At 35.6% G+C, this 8479-nt stretch overlaps 1 non-coding gene across 1 annotated transcript; it reads left to right on the top strand.

Moving 5' to 3' along the window:
- Window positions 1-340: 340 nt before the first annotated feature.
- LOC129750260 (U6 spliceosomal RNA) lies at window positions 341-446 on the top strand. Its single transcript, XR_008738376.1, has one exon. It is a non-coding gene; the product is annotated as a U6 spliceosomal RNA (small nuclear RNA).
- Window positions 447-8479: the final 8033 nt, after the last annotated feature.

Below are 8479 nucleotides of genomic sequence, written 5' to 3'. Positions count from 1 at the left end.
AACCACCTGGACTTGAGATGGTAGATGGGCTCAAATTAGTATAAAAACTACATTTTTATCTCACTTCTATTGACATTTACACAATGAGGATCAAAATTGGCCGATTTTAATTGTATATTGTTTGAAAGGCGATACTTTTTTGATTGCAAAACTGTAAAATATGTAACCGAACTCGTCCGAACTCAGAAGATATAACCAGTTCAAAATGACTATTTTTGTTAAGTATTTTTAAGATATCTCGTTTAAACTTCAAAATTTCTATACAGTATATTCAGCAAAAGTGTACAACTTTTCTGTCTTCAAAACTCTCTAGAACATATTTTAAATGAAAAATCATTTAGTCCTAGCTTCGGCTGGACATATACTAAAATTGGAACGATACAGAGAAGATTAGCATGGCCCTGCGCAAGGATGACACGCAAAATCGTGAAGCGTTCCACATTTTTTTCAGATTATACACACGATTTTTAAATTTTCATCCTGTATGGGATACCCCGCTTCATGCGTCGATATGAAGGTGCAGAGGTTCTTGTGTGTGATGGAAATATGTGTGGAATTCTTTGATAGAAATGCTTTCTATTAAGGTTGCACAGATAAATCTGCAGCACAAAAGAACCGCTACACTTAACTTATGTCGTTTAATCCTTAATGGAACTGCATCAATCGCCTTGGTGCAAGAACCCTATTTCCGAAATGGAACTTTTTACTTAGGGAATTTGCTCAAACCAAACTTTACTGTGTTCAGTGTAATTGGAATGACTAATGCCCCGAATAATGCCTCGTGCATGTATATTGATAAACAATTCTTTAAATGCAACACTTATACCCAATCTAACAACAAGAGATATTTGCGTCGTTCAGGTTTCGCTGCCTGATAGAAAATACGTCTACTGTTCAGCATACTTACCATATGAACAATCATCCCCTACGGATGATTTAAAAAATGTCATTTCATTCTGTGAATCACAAAATACACCTCTTGTAATAGGCTGTGATGCCAATGCTCATCATTTTGTATGGGGTAGCTCAGATATCAATCTGAGAGGCTCAAATTTAATGGAATATTTAAGCAGCACTGATTTAGAAATTCTAAATGTAGGAAATAAACCAACTTTTGTTAGGTGTGACAGAGAAGAGGTGATTGACATCACACTTTGTTCTAGAACAATTTCTCAGGAAATTTCAAATTGGCATGTGCCTAACGAAGAATCGATTTCTGACCACAGGTTTATCTATTTTGAACACTCAGGTGAGTTTTTAGAAACAATTACATTCAGAAATCCAAGAACAACTAATTGGGACCTTTATTTGGAGCATATTGCTATTAAATTTCATGGATATACACCTGAAATTACTACTCCTTCTGAGTTGGATGAAGTGGTTGCAAAAACCACCGAAATTATTTTAAATTCTTATGAAGAAGCGTGTCCCGTACGAACGTTGAAATTCAACAAAAACAGTACACCATGGTGGAACTCAAATCTCAGTAAATTACGAAAAAACTGCAGACGCTCTTGGAACCGAAGGCGCACGGAAGGTTTTGATGCCTTCAAGTTGGCTCGCAGAGCTTACCGGAAAGCAACAAGAGCTGCCGAACGCTCAAGTTGGCAGAGCTACTGCACAAACATTTCAAGCTTGCACGAAGCAAGTAGGTTAAATAAAGTCTTAGCCAAATCAAAAGATTATCAGGTTTCATACCTTAAAACCCCTAGTGGTGATTATACATCAAACGACGAAGATACATTAAGTTGTCTATTCAATACTCACTTTCCAGGATGTGTTGATCAAGATTCATCGATAGAGCCTGAGTTCTTTTCTGGCAGTCTAGATTCCTTGCATTTTGCTCGGAAAATAGTTACTACAGAATCGATCAAATGGGCAATCGATGGTTTTGCTCAATACAAATCTCCTGGAAGTGACGGTTTATTTCCAGTTTTGCTTCAAAAAGGTTTCGATCATTTCAAACACATATTAAGAAAAATAATGATAAGCAGTTTTGCTCATGGATATATTCCTAAACTTTGGCGGCAGATAGCCGTGAAATTCATCCCTAAAGGGGGACGATCATCATACGACGAAGCCAAAAGCTTTCGTCCTATTAGTCTAAGTTCATTTCTATTAAAAGCACTTGAACGTTTAATTGATCATCATATCAGGCAAGAATGCCTTGTCCAACATCCGCTTAATGCGACACAACATGCATACCAAACAGGAAAATCAACATTAACTCTTCTGCACAACGTAGTACATAATATTGAAAATAGTTTTTCACAGAAAGAATCATGTCTAGGAGCATTTCTAGACATAGAAGGAGCATTTGATAATGTCTCGTTTACATCAATAATGGATGCGGCACTAATTCATGGAGTGCCTAGTGTTATAACTAACTGGATTAGCAGAATGCTAAGTAACAGGAATCTTCATTCGTCTTTAAGACAGGCTTCAATAACAAAAGTTAGCACACGTGGTTGCCCACAGGGAGGTGTACTATCACCTCTTTTGTGGAACCTAGTTGCAGACGGTTTGTTGAGAAAACTCAATGACCGTGGAATACCAACCTATGGATTCGCAGATGATTATCTTCTGCTGGTAAGAGGTTTGTGCATAAGCACATTATTTGATATAATGCAACAAGCTCTGCGCTCTGTTGAACGATGGTGTTCTCATGTAGAACTTTCAGTTAATCCTCTAAAAACTAACATTGTTTTATTTACTAAAAAACGTATCACCCGCGGGGTGCGCCCTCTGCTGTTTTATGGTTCCGAAATCACCGTGTCTAATCAAGTTAAATATTTGGGTGTCATTCTTGACTCCAAATTAAACTGGTCTGATCACATCGAATTCAGAATCAAAAAAGCATGCATGGCCTTCGGACAATGCCGACGTGCAATCGGAAAAAACTGGGGACTCAAACCTAAACATATTCACTGGATTTATTCCACAATAGTAAGACCAATTCTGGCCTATGGGTGTCTAGTGTGGTGGCAGAAAGGAGAAGTTGCAACAGTTCGGACTAAACTAAATCACCTTCAAAGAATGTGTCTTTTGGGGATGTCCGGATCGTTCACTACAACTCCTACTGCAGCACTAGAGGCTCTGTTTTCTATCAAACCTCTACACTTGTTCCTAAAACAGGAAGCCTTCTCATGTGCTTTTCGTCTACAGGCAGTTGGTCTCTGGCTGTCAGGAAATATCGAAAGATCATCGAGTCATACAAATGTGTGGCCTGAATTAGTTAGATTAAACAAGTTTAATCTAGCGCCAAACGATTTAACACTCTCGAGTAGTTTTCCCTACATGGGGTTTAAAGTCAAATTTCCTTCTCCTCAAGAATGGTTATCAGGTTTCGTAGAGGACCAAATGTCCTCTCATATTGTATTCTATACTGACGGTTCATTATCAAACGGCCGTGCAGGTGCAGGAATTTACTGTCACGAGTTGAACATAGAATATGCTCAACCTCTAGGAAAATATTGTACAGTCTTTCAGGCTGAGCTATATGCTATTATGTATGGAGTGCAAATTGCACTTCAAAAGAAGATTATGTTCAGAACAATTTATTTCTGTTCAGATAGCCAAGCAGCTATCAAATCACTCAGTGCTTCCAGTTCTAGATCAAAACTGGTAATCGCATGCCGGAAAGCAATCGAAGAACTTGCTGAAGGCAATGGATTAAACCTTCTATGGGTACCCGGACATAAGGGAATTTTTGGCAACGAATGCGCCGACGAACTCGCTAGAGCTGGGTCGGAAAAGGAATTTTACGGACCAGAGCCGGCTGTCCCAATATCACCATGTTGGTTCAGAAACCAAATTCAAACTTGGTCCTCTAACCAGCATGAACGATACTGGGAAGAGTTGGACACTTGTCGTCAAACTAAATTATTTTTAGAAAAACCATCTCCAATCATATCGAGTTACTTATTAACTTTAAATAAATTTCATTGCAGCATCTTGATCAGAGCACTCTCCGGTCATTGTAAACTCAACTATCACATGCACAACATTCAGCGTGCTGAATCTCCAGTATGTGGTAGTTGTGAATCAGATGTGGAAGATCCCTTCCATCTTATATGTAACTGTCCCTCATTTGCCAGACTACGTTTTCGTACTCTGGGATCTTACGCTTTAAGCGAATCTGAGTTTAAGAAATTAAACTTAAAAAACATTCTATCATTCCTTACCGAATGTAGAAAAGAGCTTTAATGCTAATAATCCCTAGTGGAAAGGCTTTATGCCATCTTAAATAGATTGAATTTATTTCTTCCTTTTATAGGTTTTTCAGGTTTCTCAGGTAAATGATGAAATCTTGGATAAAAAAAGGCTAGGCACAATTTTCCCGTATGTTTGGATAACGTGCCGCTATTAAGCCTACCCCTATTCTGATACCTGACCTGATAATCTTAATACATACAAGAAATGCTTGATTCGGTAAATGTCACGTCGCACACTGGGGTAAAACATGAAAAAGGCGATCAAAACTGTTTTCTGCCGAAACTGTTCGTTTTAGACCTATAGTGTCTTCGAGACAAATGACCAGCATTACAAGGGCTAAAAAATAAGTTTTTTAAAAAATTGATTAATCCACCTAGTAGTGAGTTAGAAAAACTAACTTTTTTAATATCCATTTTAGAGCTGTACTGTCTGAGAAAAGTTTTTAGCTTGTACCAATTCTAGCAACTTTGCTAAAGAAGTCATAGCTGTAACATTAATCGTTTCAAAGTTATGACAATTTTTAGAAAAATAACACCAATTTTCAGTTTTTTCAACATAACTTTTTTGCGCGTGATTTTTCATATAAAATATGTTCTAGAGAGTTTTGAAGACAGAAAAGTTGTACACTTTTGCTGAATATACTGTATAGAAATTTTGAAGTTTAAACGATATATCTTAAAAATACTTAACAAAAATAGTCATTTTGAACTGGTTATATCTCCTGAGTTCGGACGAGTTCGGTTACATATTTTACAGTTTTGCAATTAGAAAAGTATCGCCTTTCAAACAATGTACAATTAAAAGTGGCCAATTGTGACCTTCATAGTGTAAATGTCAATAGAAGTGAGCCGAAAGTGAAGTTTTTATACTAATTTGAGCATAACTATTACTATTTGGCTGCAACATGTAGGATTCCTATAAGTAGGCCTACTTGAACCACCTGGACTTGAGATGGTAGATGGGCTCAAATTAGTATAAAAACTACATTTTTATCTCACTTCTATTGACATTTACACAATGAGGATCAAAATTGGCCGATTTTAATTGTATATTGTTTGAAAGGCGATACTTTTTTGATTGCAAAACTGTAAAATATGTAACCGAACTCGTCCGAACTCAGAAGATATAACCAGTTCAAAATGACTATTTTTGTTAAGTATTTTTAAGATATCTCGTTTAAACTTCAAAATTTCTATACAGTATATTCAGCAAAAGTGTACAACTTTTCTGTCTTCAAAACTCTCTAGAACATATTTTAAATGAAAAATCACGCGCAAAAAAGTTATGTTGAAAAAACTGAAAATTGGTGTTATTTTTCTAAAAATTGTCATAACTTTGAAACGATTAATGTTACAGCTATGACTTCTTTAGCAAAGTTGCTAGAATTGGTACAAGCTAAAAACTTTTCTCAGACAGTACAGCTCTAAAATGGATATTAAAAAAGTTAGTTTTTCTAACTCACTACTAGGTGGATTAATCAATTTTTTAAAAAACTTATTTTTTAGCCCTTGTAATGCTGGTCATTTGTCTCGAAGACACTATAGGTCTAAAACGAACAGTTTCGGCAGAAAACAGTTTTGATCGCCTTTTTCATGTTTTACCCCTGTGTGCGTCGTTTCAAGTCCATTCTAAGGCCGTTTTAAGTAACTTTTGGGACAGTTTTAAAATATGTGTTGAGCCGATTCCGAGAAAAGTTTTGAAAATATAAACATCAAATTTGACACAGATTAAGAGCAGAGTTTAGGCTGTTCGAGACTATTTTGAAACACTTTTCATAAAATTTGCGAACAGTTGAGAAGAATTTTTAAGAAATTTTTAAAAAGTTTTTAAATTAATTTAAGAGAATTTTGAGATTAGTGCCATTGCCATAAAACTTTTTTTTAATTACACAAAATTTGGAGCGTATTTTTTTGGAAAATTTAGACAAATTGAGGCAGCTTTAAAACCAGTATGATTTGATTTCGATTTTAAAAATGTTAATTTTTTTTTTAGTTGGTTGGAAATAACATGAGACAATCATTAAACATTTTCCAGACCACAAACAATTTATATTCAGACAAACGGATGACGTTTTCAATATCGTTTTGGGTAATTTTAAGAAAATTTGAGACAATTCTTAGACATATTACTAATCTTAGACAATCATACATATATTTTAATACTTTTTGTGATGATTTTGATATAAATTCAAGAGAATTTCGAGAGAATTCTGTTGATTTTGAAAATTTTGCAAACCTAAGTTATAGGTTGAGAGACCTGAAAAGTGACGGAATAGAATCGAAAAAATATGATGCCCGTTGAACTGTTTGACCTTTTCCAGTTGAGATGACATGCCTCTGACATGTTTACCACTCTCCTGTCAAACCGCGGGGAAACCGTGCGACAAATGGTGAAGTCGGAGCTGAAAAAAAACTGCTGCTGTTGGGTGTTGAGTAAATTAGCATTTAAATTGTGTTTTTTTTTCTTTTTCGGGGGATCCAAACAGTTTTGGCAAGTCCAACCAGCCAAAAGGGAAAAAAAAAGTTATACAGCCTCATCGATGGCTTATTTTCGTGACTGGGCAGTGGGAAAATATTGACTCATACCGTTTAGCTCTGTTGTTGGTGTTTAAGAAGACTTTAAAGAGCGTTGGGCACACACACGCAATGCAAATATCGATGTAATGTAGCTTAACCAACAACGATCGCTTTCTGGAGATTTCCGTGAGAGCCGTTTAGCAGTGGCGACGAACCCGAATTCCGTAATTTATCGATCGATCGTTGGCCAAGTTGCATTGGCCGGACCGCAAAGATGGGCCATTTAGTGGGGCGATTTATGAAATTTGGGGACATTCGTATTGCTGGGGTCGTTTGATGGTTATTTAGAGTTTAAGGGACATTTAAAGTTTGCCGTTGTGACATCACAGAATGGAGCGATTAAGCGTGAAAAATGAACGGTTGTTTATCGATTTTTGGGTGTAAAAATTATGACAGTTTGAGAGGAAATTGAGCATTCTCGTTGATTACAAGTAACTGCGGTAGCAAATAACGTAATTTCAAAATATTTCAACTCGAAGTGATGTGAGCTATGCATTGCTGTCTATTTAGTTGTTGGAGAATCGTCAGTTGCAAAAAAAAGAGATATCATTTTTTTCATACTCTCAAAAAGTTGAAGCGGCTTATTTTGGTGTCTTGAGATGAAAGTTGCAACATTAAATGGGCCACAAAATGATATTTTTTGGCAAATATTTTGTGATGCAGCTGGTACTTTCATTCACTATTCAAAACTAAGTTACGTTTATTATGTAGAAAATTACTATTCAAAATTTTATAAACATTTTATCTGAAAACCTGATACAATAGACTGAGTCGATTTAGGGTCATTTTTGAATTTCTTAAACCCTGGGGTCTTAAAAGCTTCGTTTTGTTCCAAAACTCATCCATCATTTTTTGCAGAATTTTTAGGTAACGTTTACATGAGTAAATTTGATCTTTTAAATTTGTATGGGAAAATTGAATATTTTGTATTGGAAAATCAACATCATTTTTGTTTCTTCTGTGGAATCGAGCCCGCTTATTGGTTTTGTGCCAATTTATAAATTCCTTTCAGGAAATTTTCTGCTGAACAACTTTGTCGAATATCATAACTTCGTATCTTTTTAGACAAAAAAGTTATCAGCTGTTTAACAGGTGTATGTCTTTTTTAATTGATGAACCATGAATTCAATTGACACCACTGTTTGTGCCCCACGAGGTATGGCATGAAAAGTGGTCTTGCAATACTTCGCTAGGCACCCAACAGGGGTGTCAATTGAATTTCTTGTTTATCAATGCCAAAAGACATACACCTGTTAAACAGCTTATAACTTTTTTGTTTAAAAAGATACAAAGTTGTGCTATTCGACAAAGTTGATCAACGGAAAATTTCCCTTAGGAATTTTATAAATTGGCACACAAACCATTGACAGGCTCGGTTCCACAGAAGAAACAAAAATGATGTTGATTTTTCAGTACAAAATATTCAATTTTCCCATACAAACCTAAAAGTTCAAATTTACTCATGTAAACGTTACTTAAAAATTCTACAAAAAATCGTGGATGAGTTTTGGAACTAAACGAAGCTTTTAAGACCCCAGGGTTTGAGAAATTCAAAAATGACCCCAAATCGACTCAGTCTACTGATACAATCTCAATACGTTTTGATTTACAATTAAATGATTTTCGTTAAAAAATGACAAAAAATATGTACTTTCCTAATTGGGATTGATTGTTTCCACAAAAAAGAT

This window comes from Uranotaenia lowii, chromosome 2 (assembly GCF_029784155.1).
Source record: "Uranotaenia lowii strain MFRU-FL chromosome 2, ASM2978415v1, whole genome shotgun sequence".
Taxonomy (NCBI): domain Eukaryota; kingdom Metazoa; phylum Arthropoda; class Insecta; order Diptera; family Culicidae; genus Uranotaenia; species Uranotaenia lowii.
Note: the sequence above shows the minus strand (reverse complement) of the source record. Positions and strands in the feature narration are given on the sequence as shown.